Genomic DNA, 20,304 nt, shown 5'->3' on the forward strand with positions numbered 1-20,304 from the left:
CATGAGTAGGAGCTATTCCTGTCAGCGGTGAAATACAGGAATGGTTCCAGTCTCTGATCGTCCGCCTGAACTGGCTAAAAGCTTAGAGCTTAGTCAGCGGAGCTAGTCAGTGAATAACTCTGTCATCGGCAGAGTAACGCTAAACTACCTCATTGACAAGAAAGGCTCTGCAATCCCTTAAGATTAACTTATAAACTTTTCTTTTTATACATTCAGGCTTATTGTTAGTAACCATTTCTTGTTTGATACATCGGTGTTTTCACTTGCATTGATATTCATTGTTCGCTTCGAGACACACGGGTAAACAATACTCACGAGCAAGGAGTTAAGATAACTTATTAACTTTACTATTTTTATCATCCAATTACAGGTTGGAGCCATTCCTGTATTTAGTCACTGGTGTAGGGATGTACTGGTGACTCATGAAAGTGTTACCGTTGCCCGTGGGCAGAGATAGGAAAATATGGACTGTACTAAGAACCAATCAGATTGCAGGATTCGTTTCCGTGACCTCTAAAAAAAAAAAAAATCCCTATCCAGTGGATAGGTGTTACAAAGCATATAGCGTTATCCATCAGATAGAGATTTATTCAGTGGATAGCACCATTCAGCCTTTCAACAACCAGGGCAAGGTGCTTCACCATCAGGACAAAGCACTTTTCTCTTTATTCTAGTTACTTAGAAACACTGGGAAGTCCTGGCCAATCAAGATAATTTCATGATTGAGTAAAACCATGTCACACCACCCAATAAATGTCACAGTCAGTTTTTTTAACCCTTTAACTCCCAAGATCTCATTAGTAATTCTCCTTACTGTCTGCCATACAATTCATATAATGTTAGTTTGGAGAGAATTTGGAATTGGATCAACTAATAATCCCCTCATTGATATTTTCTTTATTCTCTTTACTCGTCTGCTTGATATTGTACTGATAGTGTAAGGAGAAATTCTGTCTTGGTCACTAGTGGGACTTAAGGGGTTGACCTGGTCTTTTTGTTAGTTTTGAAAACCAATGTCAATCAGCCTACCTTTTTATTAGAACCAATAGCAAGTTGTTAGATTCCATAGGAGTTTTTTCTATATTCTAATTTTAAACCCATGACCAGTGGAATGGGTACAATATGAAATTCCCTTACCATATCTCTGTCTTGTGACGTCTTTCAGTCATAAGGAATTATCTGAGTTCTGTCCATTTGACTGTGGCTATATGCAAGACAAGTTTTAATTATACTGAACTTTTCATGGTGTCAATTAACCGAGTAAAACTTACAATCAGTATCCATACCACAACCTTAGGTGATTCTATTCATTAATACAACCACCCTGTTATCGTGATCATATTCAATGCAGGTGGTTGCAGGGTTACAATGAAGGTTCATTTGACTTCTATTTTTCTGTCCATATTGGCAGCCTGCAAGAGCTAATGACACAACTCCGAGAACACAACTGCAAGGCAGGAACTGAAGCAGGGGGAGAAATCAAGTGAAAGTTAAAAGGAACAAAGAGTTTTGGTGTTTCGTTCTACTTGCCATCTTCTTTCACCCTAAAATACTTATTTTATGTCAACTACATCCTCACACATTTTTATTTTTGGTTTTGTGGGATTGAATTGGCTTCTTCACAAAAAGAGAAGAAAATGATGCTGAAAAAAACCTGAGCCAAGCTCTTTGCCTTGCAAGTCAGACTGGCAGACAACAAAATGACAATGGATGGAAATAAATGTTTGGAAGGCATGTTTCCAAAAGAGATGAGGGGAATCCCCAAACTCATGGACACTAAGATTCCCTTAACTCTTTGACCCCTAAGAGTGACCCATCATAATTTCTCCTTACAATATCACTCGTTAATCACACATTTAGTTCTCAAGAATAAAGGAAATGATCACCAACTTATGCAGCTCTTGATTGATGAACAAAATTCTCTTGTCAGCACCTTAGGACATGTATGGAGAACAGTTGGGAGAATATACATAGTAATGTTTGGGTGTAAAAAGTTTTCATCCGCAGCTTTGACTACGTGACCATCGTATTCATGGTCATGTAATATCAAACATAAACCGTCTCCGGCCAAGAGTAAATTTGTAAAAAGACGCTTCAAACGGTCCATGAAGGCTAAAAAAAAAAAAAAAACACAAATATAATAATATAATTTAATTGAGATAGTTAGACCGAAAGGTAATTTGGGTATGCAATTTTCAGAGCTTTATTTATAAGCGTCACGCTTATAAAGAAATATACAAATATATAATACATGCATGTACAGCCTTTTTTTTTTTGCCTTAAGGAAAGGCATTTTTTTTTTATCGTGTACGATTCAACAGCGATTTTGCAACTAAGATCTGTATGTTTTGGTGCCTATTAGCCTGTGTCAGGGCTCCTGCCTGTGCCTAATAGCTAAGAAGGCCGTACGCACGTGCGCTACGTTATGGTGTCGAGTGTACTTAACACAGGTTCTTCTCTTGTAAATCCTTCTCGTGACCACGAAAATAACCACCAGTTGTTGGTACACTTCGTGATACATATACACAAGGTAGCCGCATTGCACAAAATGGCGGATGAATAACAGCACACCACCTTTTCGAATATTTCCCGCCGTTCACGAAAATGAATTAAGCGAGAGGAATAAAAGAAGAGGCCGGTGCAATTTTTCGCAGTTTTTGCCAAAGAAGATTAGACGTAGGGGATCAAAGAAGATCTGATTTGAGTACTACGGTCACCACCTCGACTGGTCAAGATGATTTCGAAAATCCTTCTCATCAGGCGTTGCAACCTAGACCAATTTTACATGCTTTGCTGGTAAGTCTTAATTTTGCATCTATTAAAAATATTTTCGATTCTGTTTTTTACAGTCATTTTAAGCTTAAGTTCTTCTAGCATGTACTCTATAAATTATATTCGGGTGTGCCACATGTCAGGAAAAGATCAGAAAGAGTCATGGAATTTTATTTTGAGTCATGGGTAGTTGGCATGTTTAAAAAAAGTCAAGGAAAACTGATGTCTGTAGTAACCAAGATATTTCTTATTCGACAGACTGTTTTTTTTTTTTTTTTTCACAGATATATGGGAAACTGTTTTGTTCATGAGATGTGATGAATCACACACAATGACAGTATTAATTTTTATTCCTCGTTATTTTCTTTTATATTGGGCTGAAGCTTATATAATTAATACCTCCTCTTTTCCAACGAGATTTTACATGCATTTTTTTAATTAAAAAAGATCTCTTACCATACATAGGAGTGTAAATTTCACGTAGTAAAGTAGACCTTTCCTCCTAAACAAGACTCAAACCTTGGTAGTATTAATACATCACTGTATGCACATACAATAAAATATCCTAATTGCACACCTTTGGTATCATAATTATTATTTTTGATTTTGTTAATATTTTATATCTAATGTTTAATATTTATTTATATTTTGGGTTTCTGTACTGTACTGTTTCTAGTGCATCTTGTACATGTACAGGGAGGTTAGACATTCTGTGACATGTGGCACAAATTGTTTGTGGTTTGTACCATGGGGTTTATCAAAAATGTCTGTTTTTTAATGGTCAGCACAGTAGCTATGTAGATTACTCATAACTAGATAAATGTGGTACTTGTGCTTATGCCAAACAAAATCAATGTTTACTTACATGTTTTTTTATCCTCTACCATCAGGAAGCCAAAATATGTGATTGTTGAAAGAGAACCCAGGGATAACATTTGGATCTATCATTGCAAATTGTTGAAGGCACAAGGCAAAAACATATTTTTCAGTCATTGTCATCAACAGTCACAGGAGAAAGTTAGTACAAGCATATAAACTGAGATAAATAATTTATAAAAATGCTCCAATAAATTGTTCATATCAAATCACAGTTTAAATGTAGACAATAACTGTATCTCATGTGCAAATTCATTAAGTGTCATTTATTTCTGTTATACATTAGGAGGCAACTGCAGTTCCCATTCTCTTTCTTACAGCTCTCTTTTTATTGTTACCAATTATTTCTCCAGCCTCCTTTAAGCACCCTCATGTGCTAGTCAAATGTTTTTTTTCTATTGAATTCTAACAACAACCTGAGTTGTGAAATGAAAGGCCCCAACTACTATTAACAGGATTATAAGCTGTCTTCATTTAGCTATTTTGTTTTGAATCTGACCCCTGTGTCTGTCTCAGAAGGAACATCATGACTTATTACCTTTGAATGGGAAAATTTTACCATTTTTGTACATGGAAATAAACAGCATGGAGTAGTTGGCCTCCAATGGTGCACTTATCACTTGCTTTATCTGTGATCCAGTGTCACAACTGTGAGCATGTAACAAAAGTAGCAGAATCTGAGGAAACAATGGAACATGAAATGCCTGATTTTCTGATCGATTTTTTTGCTGAGAGAAAGTTTCGAGAGTCTACTGAATCAGTTGCAGCAGCCACCACTCAAAGAGTGGAAAATAAGATCAGTATCTTGTAAAAAAATACCATTCCATCTATCAACAACACAAAAAAAAAGTATTCCCCTCTCTGGAAGATGTTCTTTGTGGCAAAATTTCAACTACTGATTTGGTGCTGCTTACTCCCAACTTGTCTCCCTCCTGCCCAAAGTGTTCATCATGCATTAGTCAGACTCACAAGCTTTGTGCTTTTTGAAAAAGCAGTACATGGGAATGTGAAGGTAAGAAATTCCTTGCATTAATTATCTCATCTCTTTAAGTGTTCAAGGAGTGTTCACTGTCATGAATGGGATAGAAATGGCTGAAAAATGAAAACCATACAGGGAAGGTTGTCCAGTAATGTGAAAATTTCATTCAGATTTCAAACCAGTTGATTGGATGATAGCTGTCAACAGCCTGGCATGAGGCATCCATTGGGAGGAAAACCCTCAGCTGACAGAAGCCAAAAATAAATTATGTTATTATTTTGCCTCAGCTCAAGGTGAATACAGGTGACTGCTAAAAACCAACACAAGGTTTTTGTGTAGCTCTAGCACAGATATTTTTCAGCCATGGATGGCAACCAGAAATCAGAAATGTTCTCCTCTTTGTTGCATATAATTATTACTGACTTTTCATTTGTAATCTTTTGTTTTAAATTCTAAAACTGGAGTTTTTAAATTTGGGGTGAAGTTATCAGTGCATCAAAAATAACAACATTCACCTTCCAGTTGTTGTCCATGGACCAAACTACCTGTCTGTGCTTAAGCTCCCTATTTACAATCATAATATAACTTAAATTTATATATTCTCCAAGCATAAATGTTCTGAATACAATATGAAAAGGTTCATGCCTGTGGCTACTAACACGTCACATTATGAGTAATTTTACGTCATCTTATCATAAATTTTTGTAATAAGCAAATAATGATTTCTGTATGTTTCATTTCAGTGCTATATTATACTTGTGTTGAGGAAACTATTGTGATGAAAAGTGGAGTTTGATGGCTCTGAGAGCTCACTTTGTGAAAACATGGCTTCCTACATTTTTTCTTATGACGTCTTGAGGGATTTCGTGTTTCATTTTTCAAGGGGAGGTACATGTAACTTATTCTGTATCATAAATTAATTCTCTGTTGCAGTTTAAAAGTTGAAGTCTTACAGGGCTTCACACTTATTGCACATTTCTTTGATGTTGTGTTGAGAATGGCATTATGAAAATTACATTATGTTGAAATTTTTCCAACTAATCACATACCACCTAAAAGGTTACAATGGATTTGAAAATGAAAACATGATTATGACATCTGAATCTGAATCAAGTATGTACTGAGTTCAATAAATTTAAATGTTTCTGGAACACACTCAGCAGATGCACTTTAACAACAATTATAATTGACAACTCCTTACTAAACAATCTAAGACTCATGTTGTTGCACATGATGGTTTACGATGAAAATCAGGTACCAAAGAAAACAAATAATCAACAAATTTTAGCTGAGAGTTCTGATTTGTTGTATCTCCGAAGTTTTGCCTGTGACATTAACTGAAAATCATTGTATTAAGAATGATATAAAATTGTACATGTATGTCATTCCATTGTCTTTCAAAAAGCTATATTTAAATTATGTTCTCTTTTTTTAGGTGCACTCTATTTACATACTACAGTGTCTGGCAAGAGATCATGGCTGATGCAGATGTATTGGACTTCAAGAGGTTGTTATCATACCACCACTGATGTTTTGCTTGGTACAGTTTCCTGAACCTTCTTGACATAAAGTATGAAGAAAGTTTTTGTTGTGCCATCTGTGGCAAAGATAACAGTCTGGACACTGTCATTTGTGATGCTACTGCACTATCCTTCAGATGAAAGCTTTGTACTTCTCTGAAGTCTAGTTATTCATCACAGAGTCCATCCACTGAACCATGAGAAACAGGAAGATAAGTTGCTATTTATGCTTATGATTTTTTTAAAAAAATATTTTATGCATCATTTATCTTATTATTTTGGTTCCCAGTATGATTCAAGGAGTTCTATTTTAGAATGTGAGCATGATATAATATATTAATCTGTCGATGCGAAGACTATTTGACTTGATTCAGTTTGATTACTGATTAATATAATAATTTTAAAATATTTTTAATCCTTCACCTTGGGCTGGCACCTTGTCGTGGTGGTGAAGCTTGTGTGTCTCATTTACCCTGCAAAGACCTTGGAATGAGGTCTTCTTTTTCTGGATCAGGTGAGGGGTTGAGACAGACTAAGACCAGCTCCAGTTCCTCCTACATTCCACTGGATAGACTTTTAATATGTCTAAATATCACCTGTTTTTATTTGCCTTATTTGTAGAGATCTGCATTTAGGCTAACTAATTAATATTTTATGACATCACTAGGCATCGTGACAGGGTTTATCTTGCTGAAAAACATGTGAGGCAGATGGTGGATCAAGTAGGCCGTGATGTTAGCAAGGTTACATTACACAGTAATGACCTCTTTACACCTGGAGTTGCAGCGTTGTGCACCTGCCTTGGGTAGTTTTCTTTCCTGGAACATTTCGTTCTATGGATCTGATGTCTCTTTTCCAACACCCATCACTGGACTTTTCAATGCATAGGAAAAGCTTCCCCGGTGTGTGCACTTCTCCCCCAATTGGACTCCTTGGAAACATTTTACCGCAGACTCATCGGCAACGGACCAGTCGAGCCGTGTCCTGAAGACATGCTTCTACTCCAGCAAACTTTTCCCCTCCTGTTTGACATAGTTAGCATTGTCGAGGGAGATCAGCTTCTTGAGACCTTGAATAAAGGGGTAAGTTTCTAAAGAAACTGTGGTGCTGCGTCGGTGGGAGAGTATAGCAGGTAATTAAGTGTTAACAACTGGGTTGAAAACGTAAATTAGCCACCGTAAAGGGTAAAAAAGCTGACGTTTCGAGCGTTAGCCCTTCGTCAGAGCGATTAGAGGAATTGTGGGTCGTGTGTGGATTTATATGCAGAAAGTGTAGCTACGCCATTGGTGGGAATATGGTGACGAGAAAACAGGAATAAATTAGTTAGTTGAATGAAAAGCGCTCGTTGATTCCGGGGGGATTAAGGGTGCCGATTTGGAATATAAATTTTTGTTCTAGTGTTTTACGGCTTTCCGAACTGCCTAGATGTAAGGATAGGCCGCAAACTGCCATATGCTGTTTAGAATGATTAGGAAGATTAAAGTGTCTAGCGACTGGTTTGGATGCGTCCTTGTCATTTCTTTCCACATCACGAAGGTGTTCTCGGAATCGGTCACCCAGTCGTCTTCCTGTTTCGCCGATGTATAACTTATTGCAATAGTGCAAGTTATGCAGTAAATAACATTGGCGGAGGTACGCGTAAAGTGATCAATGATCTTAATGGATCTTTTGGGTCCCGATATTTTCTCTACGTTATGAATGAAAGGACAAGTTTTGCATCGTGAAGGAAGACGACTGGGTGACCGATTCCGAGAACACCTTCGCGATGATGTGGAAAGAAATGACAAGGACGCATCCAAACCAGTCGCTAGACACTTTAATCTCCCTAATCATTCTAAACAGCATATGGCAGTTTGCGGTTTTTTTTTTGTTGTTAACACTTAATTACCTCTTGAGACCTTGACTGCATTTATTACTGACCTGTTGGAAAAAGGAAAGTCTCCGTTCAGCAGAAATGGATCAATACCAGATGCTGTGCAACTGGATGTACACCGCACATACGATGTAGAATACTATCCTTGCCTGCCTATGGTAAGAAGTCGTGGTGACTATTGCCTGGATGACACAACTCCAAACATCTGCGCAAAGAGGAGTACTCGACACCCATCCTTACTTCCTGGAGTTTTCTTAGTGCACTGCAAACACGGTACAATAAATGTAAATTTCAGTTCACTCTGACCCCCAACTAGCTATTGTTACCCTTTGTTTATTCCAGATTATCCTGACAAGCTTATCCTGACAAGCTCCGGGACGCTCTGCCTGTGGTTTCAGTTATCAGGTTTAGGTTTTTCTCAACAAATGTCCGGTATTTTCTTGAAAGACCGAAACTGTTTGTAACGCTTAGTTTTCAGAAGCATAACATCTGCAGTTGTCAAGTCAAAGAATCGCACAAATTAACTTGCCTGTTTTTTTTTTTGTTTTTTTTTGCTGTTTACTGACTAAATCGAAGTTTTTCTTACAATTTATTGGCTAAATGGCATAACGACTTGTGTAAATAAAGGTTGTTGATTTCTATTGACTAGTGATGTACCCCAGTTACACCCTCTCTTCAGCCTTTATTACATGTTCTTACACAACATTCTTTCAGGCACTCAGTGTACGCAGTGTTGCTGTGATTATGTGTAAAACGATTTTTTATATCCTCTCTTTTGATTTCCATTTTAGGTATAACTTATGGATTTAGTGTTATGCTTTGCAACGAATCTTCTAACATCCCATTTACAGTGTTTCGAATGCGTTCCCACAAGGTAAGCTCAATATAATGTGCATGTGTATGTTGTGGCCTTTGATTGGATGCCGTTGTGCGTGAGAAAATTTCTTTTTATTACCTTGGCCCAGTTTAAAGGATGGATACGCTATCCAGCGGGAAAAATCACTATCCACTGGATAGCGCTGTATGTTATCACAACACTTAAAGGTTAATAGAGATTCATTCTGTGGACACCTTTTTTCACCCGTTGAACAACCAGGGCCTGGTTTTTTGGGAGTTTTTTTTTTTCTCTTGATTTCCTCTGTCAGAGTGATTTTATATTAAACGAGTCATAATAAATGTAGGTTCATTACAATTTTTCATACAGGTACGTAAATCGGTTTGGCCATCTTTAATCTTCGGTGTTCATTTAGCTATGCTTCGGGTCTATCCCCTCCTACCAATCTAATGGCACATTACACACATTGAAGCACAGTCGAAGTAATATTTTAATCTTAACTTTGTCAGTACCAATGCAAAGCAATCGAACATGTTTTTTTTTTTTTTTTCAGGTTGTTCTGATGCTTACAACCTCTCTCCCGTTATCCTCAGTGGGACACCTTAAACAGTCAGGCAGCAGAACAAGCCAATTCATGCTTGAAGTCTCTCAAACGATCCTTGTCATACATAAGCGAAAAGAACTTTATGACTCATTGCAAAGTTTTTCACTGGTATCGAAATTCGCTACGGCGTAAGCAGCTCGAGTCCTAAGCTGTAGCAATGTAATTTGCGATAAGTTTTATCGCCAAATTTGAAGAACTTCTCTTTTATAAAGAACAAAAAATCATGAGATGTTACTAAAAACTAAGTCCTTATGTGAAAATTCTAGAAAAATAGTTGCATTTTTGATTTCTAGAAACTTTGACTCAATGTCCTCAATATCAACTTCTTTTGAGTGTTATTTGCCTTGTCTAAAATAGTATCAAGAATATACCCGATTCTGGATTTGTAGTGTTTGCCAATACCGCTGCGCGCCATGTCTAAAAGTATCTCCATGACTCAGACAAACATTGTGAGTTGAGCGCCTCGATTGACAGCGATTTGACCAAAAAAAAAATGTAGGTTGTAAAACATTCGAGGAAAATTTCAATTTGTTTGTGTGGTCAGGTATTATTTGTGACATCACACGCGCGCTCTCCGCTATTATAAAATGAGGGTGATCTCAAAAGTTTAAAATAATTTAAACTGTCAAGTTTATAGCTCAACTTTGCCAATAATTGCGTCGATTTTCATGCCAGTGGATTGCTTTTTTTATTATATCGAATAGCCAGGAAACAGGTAGGCATTGTCTGATTACACATAAGCTCGTCAAGCAGTAATGCGGCATTGCCGAAGATTGGGAAGTTAGGGTAAGCGGATGAATAAAAGAAAGAAAAAAAAAACAAAACAAAAGTCATAGTGGCCACAACCAAACGGTTTTCGCTCGTTAACGACTGCAAACACACTCAGATGAGCTTAGAATGAACGTAACTGTTGCTCTTTAGTATCTACACTAAAATAAAACAGTTTTTTGAGGTTATACAATTTTAATTAACTGAAACCGTTAATAACGGGAATGAGTAATAGAAAAGAACGCGGTGATTAAAATAAAACAGTTTCTGGTGGTTTTACAGTTTTAGCTAGTTTTAGCGTCAAGTGCCTGCCGAAGCCGTTGGTTGAAAATCAGCTTTCGCCTTAGCGGATGAATAATTAATTCGACTAATTTGAACAGATCGGCGGCCGCAGGGTAACGAATTTTCTCAAGTTTGTCGGTACATTTCAGGCTTTATCTTGAATGAAAATTGACTTTTATTTAAGTTTCTTTTAGTACCTATTTATTAACATCTTTGGTTATTAGGCTGGTAATACAGTGTGTATTTAAATTAATTTGAACAGGCCGGCCAATGCAAAACGGCCTGTCTTGTTTTATTTCGAACATCTCCGCCCTTTTCAATACCTTTCTTGTCTGCATCTTGAATGAAAATTAATCATTTTTAAGTTTCTTTTAAATTTGTTTCATTTGGCGACCGTTAGTTGGGAATTTGAGGCTTCATCTCATAAGTAATTGTTCTCTTGTTTTTGTTTATTTTCACATTTCGGCATTTTCTCGCGCCGCGTAGAAATGATTTGATTTCTTATAGTTTCAAGAATGGTTTCTACTCTCTGTTTTGCTTTGATTTTTCCGTGTTTGTTGTTTATTGTTGTGGCCGTGAGCTAATTTTGGACATCTTGAGTTCATTTTATTTTACCAGGAATTTATCTCATTGCGTCTCAAGATCATTTGAGCTGCCGTGAGCAGATTTTGCTGTGTCATGAAAGTATTTAGTTTAACCGTAGGCGATTTTAATTCAACACCGTTGATCCGCTATAAACTGTACTTTTAATATTTTAGCCGCTTATTTACCAGAATGGAAAAAAAAATCTTCTTAAGTGCAGTAAACAATACATAACTGTGGAGTTCCGCTTTTAGGCTTGCTTAAATATATATATTAACAAGACTAAATGATAGAAAATAGTTTCTTTTCTTTTTTTGTTTCCCTTTCTTATCTTGATCATGATTAGTAACACTTGACTGACTACAAGGCTGTTTATTACAATATAAATGATTTTTTTAAGTCGGACAAAGTTTCGACTGTTTCGTTTGCGTAACGTCATTATCCGGTTTATTCCGAGTAATTTAACATACTTATCAAATGAGTTGGGCCTTTATTGTGTTGCGGTTTCGTTTAAATACCCTTCCAGTTTTGGTGCAAATTGTTATGATGGATAGATTTACCGCATTAAGGAAACATAAAATAATTCAAATAGTACGCGCGCTCTGATTGGCCATAAAACCATTTTACATGAGCGTATGTAAACACGGTTTTCGTTCCTCTTTCATTAGTTATTTTATAAAAGAAATGTAAAATGGTTTCCGTGTTTACATAGCCTGATGTAAACTTCGCGTCGTGGTTTCCTACGCTTATCTCGTGTTCTCCAACCTCCCGCGTGTTTACATCAGGCTATGTAAACACGGAAACCATTTTACATTTCTTCAAGGCTGCATAGAAGAGGTACATCGTATCGGAAGTTTGAAGATGGGGAATTTTTCTCGTTGGTTTAGAGAAGTGACCTGGCATAGCACCTAATATTATTTCATTTTAAATAACTTAAGACGTATAACCACCAACAACTGTATTATTTTCTTGAAATTTATTCCTGTATTAAGGGTTTTCAATATATAACTAAACCACCGCACTTTGTATCAAACATAAGAAAATACACGATAAAATACGCGAAGTTAAGAGCGGACTGGATTCAATTTCCTGAAGCACCTGGATCAAAACTTTCGCCAATGTATTGCTGACCACAATTTGATATGTGGTGTGTCATGATGATGTAATAAAACCGACAATTATGTTTGGCAAAGTGAGCCTAAAACTATCTATGAAGTTGCTGCCGAAACAAGACTATTTTGAAAGAAAATTGAAGCTCTAAAATAATTGAGATCCTCTTTTTCCATGATGAACTTGATTATGCTCTGAAAGATAAGAAGAAAAAAGCATGAACTTTTTAGACAGTTGTGGTTTAAAATAACTTCCTAAATAAAAACGGTTTGCAGTGTACACCCTCTGGAAATATAGCATACCCTGTTAACCCAAAAAGTTACATGTAAAACACTGGGCAAGTTTGGAGGTGACCGTCACGGATAAGGCTTGTCATCAAAAACTCCCTTTTTTAAGCTGGAAAAGTCGCGGTATATAATTGAAAGATTAAAATATGATAAGTCTTCAGATACTAAACCATAAGCCCGTGCCGTTCTAGAAACAATTTCAAATACAACTTCTGGTAGCATCACATCCATAAAGAGCCGGGTCAGTAGGGAAAGGTCTTTCGTAAGTGAAGCAATGATAGGCATTGCAACTGCTGTCATACGCTCGGCCTGTTTGTTTGAAAACGAAGGGATCATAATGTCAATAGGCACTAGATAGATAAAAAAAACGAAAAGGTCGCTTTACTTTTTTGTTAGTTTTAAACACCCTGCATGTTGTGTACCATGAGAGCCGAAAATCGCGAAACTAAACTAAACTAAGGCCGTGCGAGCATTATTTTTGCGTTATGCGGAATAATGGCATTTAAACAATCATCTTTTAAAGAACACTGAAAAAAAACGAAATTACGTCGCAAAGCAACTTGTTCCTGTACACAATCAGTAATCGTCGATGTCCTACAAGCGATTCAAGTATCGAAATTCTTTTTGTTTAGATATTTTTAAATCTACAAATGAAATTACCGCGTGTCCTCCGAGGGGTCCAGTTGTTACCAACCTCACCAAGTCTCGGTGCGACAAAAGACGATGTTCGGTGTTCAATGCTAGCCTTAATGTATACTTTTGTTAATTAGGAGTTCTGTTGTTGATGTCTGAAAAGGAAAGGAAGCAATGTAAACTTTAACCCGTAAGTTAGATTTGATAAAATCCTTATAATAAGTGTATCTTTAACGTACAAACCTTCAAATACGCCTTCGTTAGAAACCGCAGAATGCTACCTTGGTTTGAGTACACCGATCTACAAAATATAATAGATAAAATGAACAGTACGCTACGTTTAAAAACATTATAAACGAGCCAAAACAAAAAAAGCAGCAGAGAAAGTACTGTGGAATCAAGATTTTTTCCCACATTCAAACATAAACAAAACTTTGTTCAAAATAATAAGGTAGCTTTAGGAATCGGGGTAAAGTTACAGTGTTCGACTGAGAGAAGGGAAAACAGCATTTCAAGGGTTCGAGTTATCAAGAGGTTTGAAAAGTAGGGATTCCACTGTACACTCACATGTCGTGGCTCCGATATGGGTGGGGCAACGTGCAGCCACAATCCACTATCGTGGAATTCGTTGGCCTCTTCGAGAGAAATGCCCAAAAACAAACGCAGTGGTACCACTCAAAGCAGGTAAGGCACTGCACCATCTCATTGCGACTTGAATGTTGGGTGTTATATCCTCGCCAAAACACACACAAGAAAGCATCTAATGCAACACACTTCCATGGCAGAAGGGGGCATATATGGTTGAAGGTGTTTCCTTGTCCTGTAAGTGGCAGCCAGATGATGTAAAAAGGCGCCTCTTCCCGGTCTGGCTGGAAGCAACAAGGAGGACTTTGTTTTGTGTTGTACCATACAGCCCCAGACAGTTCACAGTGCTGTTGTATTGGTTTCTTCAAAAAGCCGGGCAGCAGAGGTTACCTGCAAGAGTTCTAAAAAAAAAAAACTGCGGATGTCAGTATTGTAATGCCAAATTGCCTGGAGAAACGAGCTGATAACTGGTTGTAATAAGATGATGAAGATGTGGAATTGATTCAAAAGAATGTGAGCCAGTCCTTAAAACGAACAAGTCTCAAGTTAGTTACCAATATCAGTAAAATTCTTTAGGGCATTAAAGACTTGGCTTTGGACACTTTTTGCAACAATTTCCTGAATGGATTTGTCTTTAAATTCCTGAACCTCATTTGGTGAAAGGCTCACACTGGCTGCCCACTGCAAAGTATCGCCTCTAACAGTAAAATACCACGCATTCTGTAAAAAGAAATATGACAGAAGCACAAAGTAACTCCTTTTAAAGTTATATTGCAAATGGAATATAGTTTTTTCGAAATGCAGTTTAGTTACTTCTAAGGGAGGGTTATAAGTAACTACAGGAACGGTTAACACGACACTGAGATGACTACTATTCCTACAATTTTAGCCAGTATTGTATTGTAAATAATCATGCAATTCAGCCTTATTAGGCTGCCATGGGATTTTTAATAAAGCTATCTATCCAGCTACTACAAATATTAGTTTATTGGATAGTTGTCAAATATGATTGAAAACCATGTGCACAAAAAATCATTGTGTAATTATCAAAAGTGATCAAAGGATTTTGGATTTTGCAAGAAGTCAATGAAACAAATGAAGTTGATGAAAATAAATGAATTGACATGAATGGCACTTAGTGTTTACAGGATAAAGAAAAAAATCACAACCTTATATATTGCTTGCTAAGTAATCTGAGAATATCATGCAAAAAGTAGCAAATTTCTCTAACAGCTGGATTAAAATATTTCTGTATAACAAGCAACCACATAAACAAGCAACTAAAGAAAGAACTAATAAATGAATTTTAAAAGATTAATTTAAGATTGATTTATTATGCCTCAGTCTCTGCTTTGAAAAAGAGATCCAGAGGTTGACCTCTGTTAAAGTTCACTTAAAACATAAAACAAGGATGTTAAAATTGTACACTAATAAGCTTAGCAAACATAACAAAAAATAACTGATTGTTTTTACTGCATCAACAATGTGGTTATATGAGTGAGCGAGACCATACATTGCTGCACCCAGTCTAAAAAATTCACTGTCACTTTCATGCCCAGACATGAGTATGGATAGTGAATTATAAAAGCAGTTTCCATCCCCACTTGGGTAGATGGGCTCCAGACCAAGTTAATAAATGGACTGGTCTACATAGCTGGAAAATCTCTAAAAGCAATAGCATATGAAGTTAATAACAACCAGTACAATAAAATTTATCAATGAAAAAAATGATAAATAACAATAATATGATGATGATGATGATGATTGTTCTAGCTAAACAACTGGTATTAAAACTTAAGCTGGCATTCTTGCTGCTGATGAAATGACATAGAGAATGTTCAGGAATGGTAAATTCAAAACAAAATACTTGCATCCTAGACAAGATTAAATTGTGAAATAAATAAATGAAATAGTAATGTTGTTTATTTGTTTGCGACACATACATGCACAAAAAGTAATGAACAAAAAGATGGAGTTCAATTAATAACAGGAAGCTTACGTCTTCATTCAGTTTTCCTAGAATATGCAGCATCTTTGATGTTTGGATCTGATTCAGTTCACTGCAGGTTTGCAGTACAGATTGCCACGTATTACCACAGTAAACTGCCCCACTCCCAATTTCTCTCAACAATGTCCTAAAATACAAGAGCTGGAAGGTTGAACCTCAGGAGTTGCAAAGGGAAGATCAGAAAATGGAAGTGGTGACAGCATTTGTTGATGAAGGAGCAGGAGGGAAATGGGGCTTGCAAAAACTTCAGGGGCAGATGAGGGAAGATCAAAATAAAAGCAGAAGCTGGTGTCGATGATACAGGAATGGGAATCACAGGACTGTGAGCAGAACCATTTACTGTGATGTCAACCTCTTGAGGGTGCTGTTGTTTGATTCCAATTTGTGTAAAAATATTATGAAATTAAATCGTCCAGATGTGGTCGCTGTCATATTACGTCATACCACGCGCTCCCATCGGACTGTGGGAAAAAACGTGGTATCGGACCCGCCATTTTTGATTTCGCCCATGTTGTCATGTAGTAGCTGTTGCGTTATTGAATAAAGAGTTTAAATGGAAAAATTGTGACATGGATGTCGGAAGTGGGATAGATTTACACCAATAGAGGAATTCTCACCGCTAGAACAACCAAAACCGGTACGTACGATTTTACAGTGTTTACTACAAAGTCCTGTCTTATCGTGCAATTTAGCCAAAAATGAGCGACTTGGTTGGGTTTGAAGTACCAAAAATGGACTGGACCCCTGGCCCAGATTTATTAACTAGATTCAAGAGATTCCGCCAAAAGTGTGAACTGCTACTTGATGGGACCGTTAAAAGCTCGAGACGGCACTCAAAAATGCAAATATGTGCTGTATGGTCAGGCGATTACGGAATAGACTTATTTAACACTTGGTCGCTAACCGAAGACCAACAAAAAGACCTGAAAGAATACTGGAAAAGATTCGAAGACCATGTTAAACCACAAGCAAAAAATCTTGAACAGATATTATCTACGAGGTCTGAAACAGAATAATCGTCCCCTAGCCACCTTCCTGACTGAAGCAAGGCTACTCATACAGAGCTCAGGTTACCCACCTGACTTACATGACGAACTCATGCGTGACACATTAGTTTTCGGCACCGATTCGGAAGAGGTCAGACGAAAATGCATTGCCCGCGGTAATGAATTAACCTTTGCAAGGGCAAAAGAAATTGCACGAACTGATGAGGCTACCCAGATGCAATTAAAAGCAATGAGTGACACTACAAACCCAAAGCAAGAAGAAGGGGAAGTCAATGCAATCAGCAGAGGAAACAAGCCCAGAAACCAGCCCCACCAAAGGTACACCAGTGGTAGAGGAAACAGACGACGTGACAACAACCTAAGACAGTGCTACAGATGTGGAGACACACCACACACCAAAGACCAGCAGTGCCCAGCCACTGGAGTAGAATGCTTCAACTGCAACAAACGCGGTCATTTTAGCAAAGTTTGCAAGTCTAAAACAAGGTCAGATGTGATGACCTTACAAAAAGAACAACCTGATGGTGTAACAAGTGAATGCACAAGCTACGACAAAGTCTTCCTGGGAACACTAGAAGCCCGAGACAGCCCCAGTACCTCAATGATCGCAAGCATTGAACAAAAAGAAAAAAAACAACGCACCAAAGTCATGACTGAAATACAAGTCACGGTAGACCCCCATGATACACACCTGATACCTATTATCTGCAAGGTCGACACTGGTGCAGAAGTTAATGTCATCTCCAAAGACGACTATGACAGACTCAACCGCAGTTCCCAGCAGATACCCCTTGGCCCAACACACCACAGGATTACTGCGTATGGAGGCCACGCCATCAAGACCCTTGGAACCTGTCCACTATACGTCCATCAAAATGGCAGCATTAAAGAAGTCGTTTTCAATGTTACTGACGTACCAGGACCTACAATGCTTGGCTGTAAAACCTGCGAGGAACTTGAGCTAGTAAAATTTAATTGCAGCCTAGAAACCTCCAAAGAAGACAAAGAGACCCGCCTTAAAGAACACAGACCATGCAAAACGCACCAAAGGACCAGCAGATACCCTAGCCGTCTAGACACTGAAACATACCCCCCACTGGACAGGATAACCTTCTTCAACAACTTCGGAGACTGCTTTGAAGGCCTGGGAACCTTCAATATGAAACCTTATCACATCACCCTAGACTCCAATGCTGAACCTGTCATCCACGCACCACGTACCGTACCAGTACACCTTCGAGACATGTTTAGAAAGGAAATCAACACCATGGTAGAACTTGGAGTGCTCATACCCGTAAGCGAACCCCACAGACTGGGTTAAGCATCGCCCTCTCTGAAACAACCAACGGCAAAGGAGAAGTCACCAAAATCAGAGTCTGCCTCGATCCACGTGACCTAAATAAGGCAATAAAACGCGAACACTACTACACCAAAACAATTGATGAGGTAGTCACACAGCTTAGTGGTGCCAAATTCTTAGTGTAGTTGATGCCAAAAAGGGCTACTGGCATGTACCATTAGACGAAGCCAGCTCCTACCTGACTACTTTCAACACCCCGTTCGGGAGATACCGTTTCACCCGGCTCCCCTTTGGCCTTATTGTATCACAAGATGTGTTCCAGAAACACTTAGATTCAGCACTGGAGGGCCTGAAAGGAGTCACCGGCATTGCACGATACATTCATATACGGAGCTACAGAGGAAGAGCACGATGCGAACATGGTAAACCTCATGATCAGATCCAGGGAAAGGGGAATCAAATTCAACAAAGACAAAGTACAGCTCAAATGTCAGGAAGTCAGCTTTTTTTCGGCCACAAATGGACCCAGGATGGAATCAAACCAGATGACAGTAAGATCTGCAATCCAGAAGATGACCCCACCTGAGAACCGCAAAGACCTCCAAAGCTTCTTAGGCCTCGTAAACTACCTTACAAGATACTCAGGGCGATTGGCTAGCCTCACAGCAACACTGCGAGAACTTACAAGAAGGACACCGCATATGTATGGGGACCTGAACACGACGACTCATTCAACCAAGTCAAACAGGAAATCACATCAATGGGAGTCCTCAGATACTTTGACCCAAACATCGAGTCTGTCATTCAAACTGACGCTTCCCAGAAAGGAGTAGGCGCCGTCCTTTTGCAGCAGGGGCAACCTGTATGCTATGCCTCCAAAGCACTTACAGACACAGAAAAAAACTACAGCAACATTGAGAGAGAAACACTTGGTGTAGTATGGGGCCTAGAGAGATTTAACTACTACATTTTTGGGAAGCACTGTACAGTAAACACTGACCATAAACCTCTTGAGGCGATTTTCAAGAAGCGACTGTCCAGTTGCCCACCTAGATTACAGAGGTTCTTGATGAGAGCCCTGAAATACGACGTTACGGTCAACTACGTAAAAGGTCCTGATGTACCAATAGCCGACGCTCTCTCAAGAGTCAGCCCCCAGCCTACCCCTAGCAGCAGTCAACTTTCAGAGATATTGTCCACCACGTCACACAACATCTCCCTGCAACTCCAACAAAGCTACAACTGATCCGTGACGAAACAGGGAGGGGATCCTGTGTTGTCTCTGTTTAAAAGAAATGGTCTTTGAAGGATGGCCACAGAAAAGAGAAGAGTGCCCCCAACTGCTACATGGCTATTGGAATTTCAGAGAAGAGCTGACCATCGAGGACGGCTTAGTACTAAAAGGAGACCGCATCGTGATACCTCCTACTCTCAGACCTGAAATCCTGAACATCATACACCAAGGCCACCTAGGGCAAGAGAAATGCCTTTTACGAGCACGTACATCCGTTTTCTGGCCTGGAATTACAAAGGAAATCATCAACAAGTTAACCAGTGCGAACCCTGCCAGAAATACCAAAATAAAGCAAGGAAAGAGCCAATACTACAGCCAGAACCGCCACACCGACCATGGGAAAGACTCAGTTCGGACTTGTTCGAATTTAGAGGGCAGCAATACCTCCTGTTGACAGATCAATACAGCAGATCTGTGTCAGTCATCAGGAGACTAACAAGCACCACGTCATCTGCAGTTATCAACCATCTGAAGAGCATCTTTGCAGAACACGGCATCCCTACGCAGTTGACGACCGACAACGGACCGCAGTACAGTTCGGCAGAATTCAAGCATTTTATGAACGTCTACGGGGTAGAAAACACATTACTAGCTCCCCCCTATACCCCCAATCCAACGGGTTTGCTGAGCGAATGGTCCAGACCGTGGAAAACATTCTCCAAAAGTGCGATGAAAATAAAGAGGACCCGTACCTTGCTCTCCTATCATACGGGCCACTCCCTTGGATCACCAGCTGAAATCCCCAGCAGAACTGCTCACCAATAGAAAAATTTAAAACTAGATTACCCATGCCATAGAGTCCTCCTCAACCACTCTCACCATGAGGTCATGAAAAGTAAGCTCATAGCCCGTCAGGAGAAACAAGCCCACTATTACAACCAGCATTCAGGACCACCCAAAAAGCCATTCGAAGCTGACCAACCCATCCGCACGTACAACCACCACTCACAAACCTGGGAACCTGGCATTATTGTAAAACCCGCCAAACA

At 38.7% G+C, this 20,304-nt stretch overlaps 1 protein-coding gene, 1 long non-coding RNA gene and 1 pseudogene across 2 annotated transcripts in view; 1 reads left to right on the plus strand and 2 right to left on the minus strand.

Moving 5' to 3' along the window:
- LOC131786192 (uncharacterized) overlaps positions 1-20,304 on the minus strand; it is a 164,809-nt gene that overhangs the window by 98,386 nt on the left and 46,119 nt on the right. The gene's annotated exons all lie outside the window — the stretch shown is intronic.
- The window catches only part of LOC131786188 (uncharacterized), a 71,295-nt gene continuing 53,532 nt past the window's right edge, over positions 2,542-20,304 (plus strand). The window contains exon 1 of the long non-coding RNA XR_010718663.1: positions 2,542-2,796. This is a non-coding gene — a long non-coding RNA (uncharacterized lncRNA). The remainder of the gene's footprint in view (positions 2,797-20,304) is intronic.
- LOC136283277 (uncharacterized) lies at positions 12,085-16,208 on the minus strand (annotated as a pseudogene).

This window comes from Pocillopora verrucosa, chromosome 9, assembly GCF_036669915.1.
Source record: "Pocillopora verrucosa isolate sample1 chromosome 9, ASM3666991v2, whole genome shotgun sequence".
Taxonomy (NCBI): Eukaryota; Metazoa; Cnidaria; class Anthozoa; order Scleractinia; family Pocilloporidae; genus Pocillopora; species Pocillopora verrucosa.